Source organism: Spermophilus citellus, assembly GCF_964194105.1.
Source record: "Spermophilus citellus genome assembly, chromosome: 3".
Classification (NCBI taxonomy): Eukaryota; Metazoa; Chordata; class Mammalia; order Rodentia; family Sciuridae; genus Spermophilus; species Spermophilus citellus.
The window spans coordinates 184,203,008-184,215,814 of NC_138184.1; the positions used below are offsets into that span (position 1 = coordinate 184,203,008).

At 35.8% G+C, this 12,807-nt stretch overlaps 1 protein-coding gene across 1 annotated transcript in view; it reads right to left on the minus strand.

Annotated features, from left to right (window-relative positions):
* The window catches only part of CPED1 (cadherin like and PC-esterase domain containing 1), a 250,065-nt gene that overhangs the window by 196,544 nt on the left and 40,714 nt on the right, over positions 1 to 12,807 (minus strand). The window lies entirely within an intron of this gene.

The following is a 12,807-nucleotide window of genomic DNA, read 5'->3' on the forward strand; positions in this document are numbered from 1 at the left end:
AGTGTAGAGCAACTTGCCTGGCATAAATATATGGCCCTGGGTTCTAATTCCCAGAACTAAAAAAAAAAAAAAAAGAAAGAATAACTAGGTAACTAGTTCCTAATAGAATAATAAAAGTGTTACCTCATGGAGAAAAAAAAAAAAGAAAGACACTTCAATGTTTAATGTTGTTGATGATATATAAATAGGTATCCCAAAAATAACCAAGGGAAATTGGGGACACTGAGCAATGTAGAAAATCATTGACATTGCTTAGGAAATTTTCCCCATTTTTGTATGAAAAATCAATTAAAATAATAATTTCTGTACAGATTGCCTCTTGTTGAACAATCCCAAGATAAATACTCCCTCCAAGTAACTATTCATGCAGGTCTCACCTTTCATTTCCTACATTAGTTATGGTGATTTCTGAAAAGTTTAGGAAATAATCAGCTTCACCATATCCCTCTCTTTTCAAATTTCCCAGAATTTCCCACTTGAGAAGCATAATGCTTCCAAAGAAAGGCTTCACAAAAGAAAGGATTCACAAGGAAGAGGGCCCTATGTCAATTAGGATCAAAATTCCACTCTCCACCAATCAAATTCTTCTCAGTTGGACAAGTCCTGTGCTATCAGGGCTACTGGTTCCTCTGTTTTCAAATGTCCTGTTGCTGGAAGAGAAACCTTACAGACAAGCAAAGGGATTTGGACACTTCAAAGCCCTAGAACTTCTCTCTTGGCTTAACATATCCCAAGATGTTAGAAGATAACTCAATAGTCAGGCCACAGGGGAAAGGAGAAATGGTGCAGACGATTTGGAGATGAGAGAAATCTCACTGCTGTTATAGCAATCTGGCCTTAGGCTTGAAAGATCCACCATGCTCCATTTAGCCTCCCTTGGAAGATCTTTAAACCAACCTGACAGCTAGAACCAAATACAATATGATGCTTCCAATACTTCGATTTAAACGTGCAGCTGGCTTTTTCAGTCAAAACCTTTGATTTGGATTCAAAGAATTCAAATCTGTTTTCATTCCATATCACTTCTAGCCCAGGAAATACTAAAACCTTAGGGGGAAAAAAACCCCCAAAACCTCCTGTCATAAGATTCCCAACTAAATATTTTAAGAAGATAAAGATATGCAAGGAGAAGAATTTTAAATTAAGGACTGCATTGTTTGAGCGTTAAAGGCAGAGTATATATTTTTTATATACTCCTCTAAGGCATGCTACCCCTTGCTTCAGAAGGCACACACATGATTTCTAGAGTTGTTAAACAGAAATATATATTTGGCCCATAAATGTCTAAAACTGGAAGAGACATTTAAATAATTCAAAACATTCAATTTGTTGAGAACCTCCAATGAGTAGAAATATTGTACTAGAAATATGAAAGAAAACAGCAAAAATAAAAGAACAGACGGTTACTGCCCTTAGCAATCTAGTTCTAAAACACTACAAGGAAATTTAGGACAACTTATAATGCATCACACAGTTTCTTGACATTCATAAGGGTGAAACCTTCTCTCTCAAAAGTATTTGATTAATATTTTAAGTTAAAAATCAATAATTTAAAAAACTACTCTGTAGCACATAAATTTTCTCTTTAAATGAAGTAAAGTATAACTGAAATTTTAAGAGCTGTTTTCATATACTTCTTCCCTAATTCTTGCTACCATGATCTGGAAAATGCTGATTGTTTCCACAAAAACTCCTATTCCCCTCATTGACTGCTATATCAACCTTGAAAACCTCTAGCTACCAGTTAATCATTCAGTAGCTCTTTTCACTCTACCTTTCTATTTCCAACAATCACAGGGTAACTAACTCCCTTCCCCCGTCCACTCCTGTGCTCCATTTTAATTTTTATGAAAATAATTTTTTGTTGTTGTTTGTTTTCTTGTTTCATGAGAGATTCTGTGTACTCAACTTTGATCAAAGAAATCTACAAGCCATAGTAAAATGTAAGAACTGGAGAGGGAACAAAGCACATACAATAACTAAGTAAATCACATCCTTAAGTTAGCCTTGGAGCATTGGGGATGAAAATGTATATCTCAGCAAAATTACAAACTAATATATATGGCGGGGCTTGGTGCCAATGTTCCAAGTGCTAAAAGTATGGACATCTAGATGGCCAATGTGAAGGATCTACAGCAGAGATCACAAGCCTGGAGGCACACAGACATCAGATGGGCTGCCTTTGGCCTGCATAGTTTGTTTTGGTTTTGCTTTAATTTTAAGTATTTGCCAAAATGCAAATGTCAACACAATCCACATAAAATTCCAGATTTCGACCTTCATTGAAAACTTGGAAGCTCTGGAAACACAGGGTCCCTGAAGGCAGCAGAAGGCTGGCGCCAGCTTCCCACATGTTCTCCACCTGGCTCTAAGTCTGCCCCAGTTCTGCATTTCGTAGCAGCATATAGTGTTAGCCCTGCTGGAAAATACTGGTATGTCAGGTCTCCTCTACTCCTTGGTCATTTGGCCAATTGATATTCAAATTTTTTTAGCTTTTAATGAGTTAGATAAAGTGGTTTTCTTAAAATGAATTCAGGCAAGTTATTGTTTGGTCCATGGGTTGCAGAGAAATGTCTGAATATACCCTTTGATCTCCAGATTTGGCATGGTCTTCCACAAGGGTGAGGAAGTTCATTTCAACTCCAAGTACATTTTGTAAATTATGTTAAAATTGGCAAGAACTGAAGTGGGGCCTCTCAGAGTCCTTGTTACTCTCAGAGCCTGGACAAATAAGAGTGGTTTGTGGAAATCTTCTTTGCAATCTCTTTTCTTAGGTTGCGAAATAAAGTGGCCAATGAGCCACTAATGAGTGGACTGACAACAACTTTTCTCCTTCAAAATCTCACTTTGGACTCTTTATCATGTGTGCCTGCTTTGGGGCTAATACCCTAGTGACAAATGACCTAGGACAGGTTCTTCCTAGGCATGGGGGCAAATGTTCTTTTGGGGTATCTTTCTCAATGTGCTCCTTCTGCCCCTAGAAGATTGACATTAGAATTATAAGAGCCAAGAAGTCATGTTTGGATGTAGGGGGAGAAAGGCAAAGACCTTCGCTAGTTTGGATGGTAGTTTATTAGGTTTTCCTGGCATGGAGAAAAATGAGAATTCAGTGTGGTTTAGTTTTGCTCTTTAGAATACTGCATTAGAATTTGGGGTTCAAAGCCATAACAAATAAATAATTAGTAATAATAATGATATGAATATCAGAAGCTAATAATTCTTGAGTATTAATAATGTGCCAGTCATTGTTCCAAATATTTGTATTAACTCATGTATTCTACACAATACTGTACTGAGTATTTTTTTTTTTAGAAGCACAGAAAGGCTCAATAATTTATCCATGGTTATCTATCTGGTTAGTAGTGGGAACACAATTTGAATACAGAAAAGCCAGCTTTGGAGTCCTTGTCCTTGGCACCGTTATCCCTTCAAAGAACAAGGAGGCAACAGAAAAAAATGTAGCTATTGATGCCTTTCATGTATTAATTTATGAAGTACTTCCAACAACCTTGTTGTATACTTTCCAAAAGAGTAGACTGAGACATAGAGAGAAATCATCAAATTGCTCCTTTTCAGGTATTGTTCAATGTATCTATTTTCTCTTGGGACCTTGGAAAAAAGAATGACTCTAACATGTATAGCTCAGGTATTCTAGACCCATACACAGCAATAATAGCCACTGCATTATTATCACTGCTGCTGGTAATTTAAACTCAATCTTCATACATAAAAGGAACTAAATAGTTCGCAAATGCTTGTGAGCTCAGAAATTATAAATATTGAGTTGACTTTCACCTACTTTTGAAAAGAAATCCATCAATTATTTTAAGAAGGTTAATATTATATTTTTCATTTTACAAAGAAATCAAAGCTCCTGGGTTAGACCAGCCAAGGTCTTGAATAGAGAGGTCATAGGGCACAGTTCTAGGGAAAACAGGATGCGGATGTTCCATTCTCCTCCGAAAATGACAAAAGCATGAACACTGTACAGGCACCTCTCCTAGAACTACTGCTGATAACACCCATCACTGTCGCGCCTCACAGTGTTTGCTCCAGAAAAAATGAGGACTCACAGCCTATTTTAGAAGGAGAGATCAAGGTCCAGATTTATTAATTGAGGCATACAACAGCAGACTGTAGCTTATATCTCTAAGTGTTGTCAGAAGCCAGCTAACATCTCAGTGTTAAAAACATAAGAACTATTTTTAAAGGTTTTTGTTTTGTTTTTTTAAAAATCCAGCATCTGCCCTTAGGAGTGAGGCTGCCCTTAGAGAATTTCCAGTCTTTTTCAGGCAGGCTGCCAGGTAAAGCAAACAATTGTTTCCTGGCTCACAAATGACCTCCCTCCTTGATAAGGTCTGCAGGATCAGTAATCTAATCTAGAGAAAAACAGAGAACTCTGAGATAGCAACATTCACATTAGCATCATCATATGAAGGCTGTTTATTCTTCAGGAATGAGAACTTTGACATGCTGTTTAAAAAATTTTTAAAAAAATATATGACCATTAAGTTCACTCTTGCTTCATTTTTCTCCACAGCATTTACAACTGACAGGTTGCATATTTCTTGTGTATTTGTTTATTAGTTGTCTTCCCTTATTTGAATATAAGCTCCTTGAGGGCAGGGACTGTCTATTCTGTTCCTTGCATTAGTCTCAGTACTTATGGTAGTGGCCGGGATACAGGAAAGTAAGTACTTGCTACATATTTGTTAAATGCTTAAGTGAGCAAATAACTGACTGTGAGCAGCAGAGATAATTAGAACATAATCAAAATCCAGTCTGTAGAAATGTTATCATAAAAATAAAAAATGGAGGAATAGTAAGAAAAACATTAGTTTTTTAAAAATTACATTAAGATATATTTGGGTTCTTAGCTAGTAAGGAAAAAGGAGGAGAATCCAACAAAAGGAAAATAAAGCAAACTATTCATTGTGTTTACAGAAATTACAAAGACAAATAGCAATTTCCAAGAAGAGAGGAAACTCTTTTATGAACAGTTCTACTTTTGATTGAAGCAGATTTATAAAGTATGGCTTGGAAAATTTATTGGGCTGAGAGTTTCTAGGACACATAACTATCAAAGCTACAGAAACCAATCCTCATTTATTTATTAACAGTATTAGACAATCATATTCCATAAATACACAACTATAATATTTTCAGAAAACCTGTTTTCCTTAGGGTGAAGAATTAAAGATGTTTAATTTCTTTTTTCCTCCAGTGCACGCAAGTGAAGCTCTCTATCACTATGGTATATCTCCAACCCCAAGATGTTTAATTTTAAAATAATTCATAATATTTCTTTATAATATAACATAGAAGATTTTTGTATACATTCACAACTCTGTCTGTATTAGCCTTCTTTTCACAACTGGATTTTAAAATTCTTGCTGAATAACAAAGTCATACTTTCTCAATAGCCATCCTTTATCATAATTAGTAGATGGTATTACATTCATGTGAACATTTTTAACTTATTGATGATAAATTAGGGCCTATGCTTGATTCTACCAAGACTGCCGGGACATAAATTAGCCAGTACAAATACCTATTCCTTGTCTTAAATCTCTCAAATTGCATTAAACAGTTCCCTATTCTGTACTGTTAATGTGATTGATCTATAGAACAATAACATAGTGCTTATAATTAATTTTATTCATGGCTGTTCTTTAAAGACAAGAAACATTCACCTTATTGTTTCTAACAATCATTATAGTCGATGTTTATTGGATTGAGGATTTCCACTTTCAGAATTAACTTTAAGAGAATTATAAACAGAACCTTGAGATCCTCAATAAATTACAGAATATGGCCACAAAATGTAATTAAATCTGGTTCTTGATCCCCAAGAGCCTGGCTGTGGATGTTTGCCCTACCTCCATACCCTTCCAGAGCTGAGGATTGAAACTTTGTTTCACTATAGAGAAACTCCAAACCATTCGCTCCCTGATGCTCTAAAGACACACCAGGGATGCAGTTCTTCTGTCCTGATATCTGATCTTTTTCTGCCATGGGAAAGGTGATAGAGATCATTGAGATGGTTTCTGGGACGAGTTCTGAGATCCTGAAAGTCTTCTAATCTACTCATAACCTCAAGAAATCACGACTATCCTTAAACATTGCAAAATAAAAGATTCCTGCTCTGAAGAAACTTACTGTTAAGAAAGACATTAAAAGAAATTGATGAGTTTATTCCCGTGAAATAAACACTTTTTTGTTATTTTTAGATTTACATGACAATAGTGTGTGTATTAATATATTATACATACATGGAGTACAACCCATTACAATTTTGATCCAATTCTTGTGGTTGAACATAACATGGAGTTACACTGGTCATGTATTCATATGTGAGCATAGGAAATTTATGTCCGATTCATTCTACTGTCTTTCCTATTTCCATCTCCACTCACTTCCCTTCATTCCCCTTTATCTAATCTAATGAACTTCTACACTTCCCCTCTCTACCCTCCCTAATTATGGGTTAGCATCCACATATCAGAGAGAACATTCAGCCTGGGGAAAGCAGCTGATTCAAGGACCAGAGCAGGAAATATACAGGCATGTAGTATCAGGAAATAAAAACCAAAAGAAACATTTTGCTCAAAACCAAACAGGGAGCAAACAAAAAGCAATGATGGGAGAAATGTCAAAGAGACACTGGAGCCAGTGGTCAACCTGAAACAATCTAAGCAACAAAACAAGTAAAATATTGGATTGTAACATAAAATATAAAATGAATATCCATGAGTCCATGCTGATGCAAACAAATGACTGAGTAAATTAAAAAGTGGACATGCAAAAGAAGTCCAAATAAGTCATGTAGCTACTCTGCCTTCAAGGAGATAGAGCATAATTTCCCACTTTAAATAAGAACTGTGTATAGTGACTCTCCCAAGAGTTCAGCATGGAAATCAGAAATAGAAGGATAACTTTACAGTGTGGAAAAACCTTACAGATATAACCCCAGTCAGGGGTTAACACTAACAGTGTGATGTCAGCTTGATAGTACATGCCTGTGTCAGTCAGTTCTGGAACCAAAACATCTCATAAGAACAACTTAGAAAAGGAAACGTTTATTTGGGTCTCACAGTTTCAGAGGTCTCAGTCCAACATCCGCTGACTCTATTGCTCTGGGACTAAGGTGAGGCAGAACATCATGGCAGAAGAGCATTGTGGAAGGAAAGCTGCTCAACTCATGGCAACCAGAAAGCAGAGAGAGAATGAAAGGAGCCAGAGAAAAGATATAATCCCCGAGGGCACATCCCCAGAGACCTAATTCCTTTAGCCATACTCCCACCTATCTAAAATTACCATCCAGTAATCCATTCAAATGGATCATCAAATTATCAATCCAGGAAATTATTTAGTCCACCGATTGGATTAAAAACTATCATAATCCAATCTTTCCACGCATAAACATTCTTGCATTGTCTATCTCACGAGTTTACTGGGAGATACCTTATATCCAAATCATAACAATATCCTTACTGCAATGTGATAAGGAGGATGCATTTTCTCTGTGGTCATACTCCCAAACTATAACCCATCTAATGTTGAAAAAACATCTGGAAAATTCCACTTGAAGGACATCCAAAGAGCTGAGAATTACCTCTCAAAACTGTCAAGGTCATTGAAAGTAAGGAAAGTCTGAGGAAATGTCATAGTCAAGAGGAAACAAAGGAGATATGATATAAATGTAATGTGGTATCCTGGATGGGATCTTGGAACAGAAAGAATACATTAGACAAAAATATAAGAATATCAGAATAAAAGATGAACTTCAGTTTTTAAAATGTCTGAATAAACAAATTCTCCAGGGGAAATAAGGTAATAACTATTATGTAACTGTAGCTAGATATAAACTCTCATGTCCTAATTGCAGATCTCACCAAAGAATTTGATACTTAGCGTGTTGTTTTACAAAACCAATCAGGGGTGCAATGTCAATAATTACTTCCATGCAAGATGCATATTATACAACCATAAAGAAGAATGAAATTATGGCATTTGCAGATAACTGGATGGAACTAGAGACTATTATGCTAAGTGAAATAAGCCTAACTCAGAAAATTAAAGATCAGATGTTTTCTCTGATATGTGGAAGTTAGTTCAAAATAAGGGGAATAAAAGAAAAAGACAAAAAGAAGGCAAAGTGGGGGTAGGGAGTATTCCATCAAAATAAAAGAAAGAACAGTGGAGTAGAGAAAGGAAATCGAGGGGTTGGGGGGGATGGGATAAGGGAAGAACAGTGCAATGAATCTGATCTAACTTTCCTATGTACATAAGAATATATCATGGTGAATCTCACCATTATGTATATCCACAAGACACTAATTTAAAAACAAAACTATAAATAAATAGCAGAAAGAGTAGACAGAAGAGAATGGGGGGAGTAGAGAAGAGAAGGCAAAGGGGAAGTACTTGGGACTAAATTAGAGCACATTTTAAAATTACTTTTGTAATTACACCAAAATGAATCCTGTATAACTAAAAGAAACCAATAAAAAAATACCAGGGGACTGAAAAATAGATGAAATTTGAAGTTAAAGGCCTTTTCTTAATATGGGTTGCTCCTCAAATACCTACTCTTTCTTTATGTGCATTACTATTTCCCTCTAAATTTAGCTCCTCTGGTAATTTCATTTGCATACATTCCTTTAGCAGTTGGTTCCCTGCCATTGACTTTCAAATTCACTTTTCTTAATCTTCTTCATGTTTCAGAAGGCATTTCCAGTCACATTCAAGAACATATGCCCTACTGAATAAGTACCAAACTGAATTCACTATCGCCCACCAAGACATTTTTCCTTTCTTCCATTGTCCTTATCATCAGAGGTGTAGCCCTTCACCTTCCCTCACTAGAGAGATCATCCAACTCATCTCTCACATGCCCACATCCCATTAGTTTCAAAACCTTTCAATTCTAAATAAAAATTCTCAAATTTTTCCTGGCCTTTCCAAATTCTATCCCAATTTCTAAATCTAAGATCTCACTGCCCCTTGCAAAGTCTCCTAACTAATGTCCCTGCTTCTAATTATTTTTCCTTCTCTAATCTCTCTTCCTGCTACCAGAAATATCCTCCTAAATACAGATCTTATCATTGACGGAGCAACTCTGATAAAATTCCTTAGCAAAATAACCAAGGCCCTTAACATCTGTCCAGTCATGGTTCTTCCAGTCTTGTTTCCCTAGAAGCAGCTCCCGCCCTTCCACACAAACCCCCTCCTCTTCAGTCACACTACTCCTTGTTGACCACTGAATGGCATTTTCAGACTGGGTGCAGCTTATATTTCCAAATACTCTTGCTTCTAATATTTGCTTAAGAAATGATTTGTAGCCAGAGGTAATGGTATATGCCTATAATCCTAGCATCTTGAGAGGCTGATGCAGGAGAATCCCAAGTTCAAGGTCAGCCTCAGCAATTTAATGAGATCCAGTTTCAAAATAAAAAATAAAAAGGGCTAGTTCAGTAATAAAGTAGCCCTGGGTTTAATCCCCAGCACCAAAAAGAAGAAAAAAGAAAAAGAAAAGAGAAATCGTTCTTATTCCCAAGGTATGACACCTTCCTAGGTCTCCATATTCAGAATTAGCCACTTCTTTGGAAGTCTTTTGGGATATTTTATACTTCCCCTCAGACTGCTCAGACTGCAATGAATATCACACTTAAACCTGAACATCCTGGCAAGAATGATCCAAGGACCCACACTGTCATCATCTGAAAGTTTGTTAGAAATGTAAAAGTCCTGGTTACAACTTAGGGCTCAATTTTAGTCAGCTATTTCGCTGCTGTGACTTAAAGACCCAACCAGAATAATTTTCCTAGTGGAAAATCATGAGGGCTCATGGTTTCAAAGGTCTTAGTCCATAGAAGGCTGGCTCCATTTCTAGGGGATCAAGGTAAGGCAGAACATCACAGCAGAAGTGTGTGGCAGAGGGAATCAGCTTACATGGTGATCAGGAAGCAGAGAGAGAGTCCACTTGCCAGATACAAATATATGTCCCAAAGCCAAGCCACAATCCCACCTCCTCCAGCCACACTCTACCACTTTAGTACCACTCAGTTAATCCCTATCAGGGGATTAAGTCACTGATTGGATTAAGATTTAGAACTCAATCATTTCTTCTCTGAACTGTATTTCAGTGTTTAATATGTGAGCTTTTGGGGGACACCTCACATCCAAACCATAACACTCACCAAAACAGAATTTATCAATAAATGAGATCCCCAAAGAGTTTGTATGCACAAATAAGTTTAAGAAACACTTACATACACCTCTATCTGATTGTTTTTTGAAAGTTCTCACTAACAGTTATAATGCTGTATCCCCTACCCAAGCCAATTAGTGTCTTACATGGAGCTCTTATTTAATGGCCATATAACAAATAAAACTTACGTGTTTAGTGTCGATTATAAAATATCCTAATGCCTGGCTATGATAATGTCCTCCTCTTAAACCTTGTTATGAGGTTGATGTTTTAAATTGGGTTCTTTTAATACTTGAGTACTTGACATGATTTTTCTGACAGATATTCCTTATACCAAATTCCATGAAAGAGGAAAGGAGGTTTTCCTGCATAATTAGCATGTGACACTTCATTTAACCAAATATTCTTCCTTCTTCTTATTCTATTAAAAGTTATTTTGCGTGACTTCTTTAGAACACAATGAATAAAACCTAGTCATATCTGGTTTAACATTGCATAATAATTCACCGGGGTCTGTGAGCAGTCTGAGAGGAAAGAGGGAGTCATTGATTTCTAATTTATTCCAAGAATAATTCCATACTAATTCAGCACAGATGAGAATTAGACTTGAGAAAATATAATTTACTTACATGAGAAAAAGAATCAACCTTCTCTCAATGGCTTATTACTTAATGCTACAAGTATCTTAGGATTACTAACATTTATTCTTATGCATTATTTTCTTTAGTCTTTGGAGATTTAGTTAACAAATCAAAACATTCCTGTGAGATATTTATGAGGCAAGTTTTATCTTCCATCTTCAAATCAAACAATAAATAATCTGATGAGATTGTTCAAGGTCATTCCAGAAAACAGATGTGAGACATAAAATTCAAACCTCCCGGTAATAAAAATACCAACACTGGGGTAATGTTTTAAGGATTAAATGAGTTAATATTTGTGAAGCACTTAGAATAACATCTTAGTATTTGATAAGCTTTATATAAGCATTTGCTTCTTGAATAGATGGGTGGTAGGAAGATACAGACAGGTAAACATTTCAGATCTGGGTAATGAACTTTTAAGAAACAAAACATGACATATTCTATGCATCCTACCAGCCTATTATTTAAGGCTTCCAAATAGAGAGAAAGACACATCATCTGAAAAACACAGATAACTATTGTTATCTGCCTCAGCCCCTCCAGTTTCCTCAATACCCCTCCCTCCCACTGGAGGATGATGTATTAACTCAACAGTCTCCAAGTGGTGCAAGGTTTCAGTGCAAAGGGAAGAACCTTAGCAGTGTTTGTCTCTGTTAAAATGCATGCACATCACCTAGAACTTGGGCAGCAGTTTTCTCCTATTGGTAATATCCAGTGCGTTTGCTTGAATAGGTAACATCCTGAAATATGATGGAAGAAGGTTCCTTTTCATGACAAACACTCCTTATACCAAATTCCATGAAAGAGTCCCGAGTGATAGGCACAAACTGGCCAACCTCTTGCGACCCTCAAGTGGGTGCTTCAGATAAGGAGGAACAGGGTAAGGGTAAACAGGGCTATTACCAAAGACAAGTTTCATCCACTTCACAATTTTCCTAAAATTGGCGTTGCTCCCAGAAGCCAAGGGTATAACAGAAGTGTCTCCTGAGGCTAATAATTCTGTCATCTATGAAACAAATAATATTTAGGCCAATGTAAAACTATGCCAAGTACTATAAAGTGGATTGTTCCTATGCATCTAAGAAGCATATTTTATCCCACATATCTGAACAGAATTCTGCTAAATCATAGTTCCATCTAGTTTTATAGGATTAATTTTCCACCTTTCCAGAGACACTTGGAATAGAACACGCTGTTTTTCCCTGTAATTATTTACTACTAAAAATTCATATAGTAGTCTATCTCTCTCATGTTTTTTGCCATTATTTAAATCATTTTTCTATTAATCATCATTGTTAATTTTAAGATTTAGATATAGATTTTACCATGTTTCAATGTTTTAGCTTCTATCAGATCGATTTCCAAGAATAATATTGTTGGCTTCAAAAGTATAAGTATTTTAAGTTTTATAGATTTTCCAGATTGCTTTCTCAAAAAAGGGCTGTATTTCACATATCCATAAGCAATGTATGAGAACTCCTTTTCTTAGAATCTCTACCAGCAATAGGTGATATCATCAGTTTTGGATTTTGCCTGTGCCATGAGTATAAAATTATATGCTATACTTTAAATTGTCTTCCTCTAACTTGTGAATTTCAGTATCTTTTCTTTTTTGTTTTTCTGGATGTATTTTCTTTGAAGAACTTCTTATTTGTATACTTACTATAACAAAATTCACAAATAAAATTTTTTTTTAAATGTCATACAACATAATCAAATTTTTAAATTAACATGAAAGTACACATTTTTCATTAGAAATAGAAATTATGTTATTTTAAATCACATCTGATTTTTTAAAATGTTATGATATCAAATACAATGAAAACAAGGAAGACCAACACTGTGGATAGAAATAAAATGGGAATCAACTTTTTGTAGAGAAATTTGCCAGGGAAGACTACAGTTTTAATATTTTCATCCAATGACCCAATAATTCTGCATTACCACTAA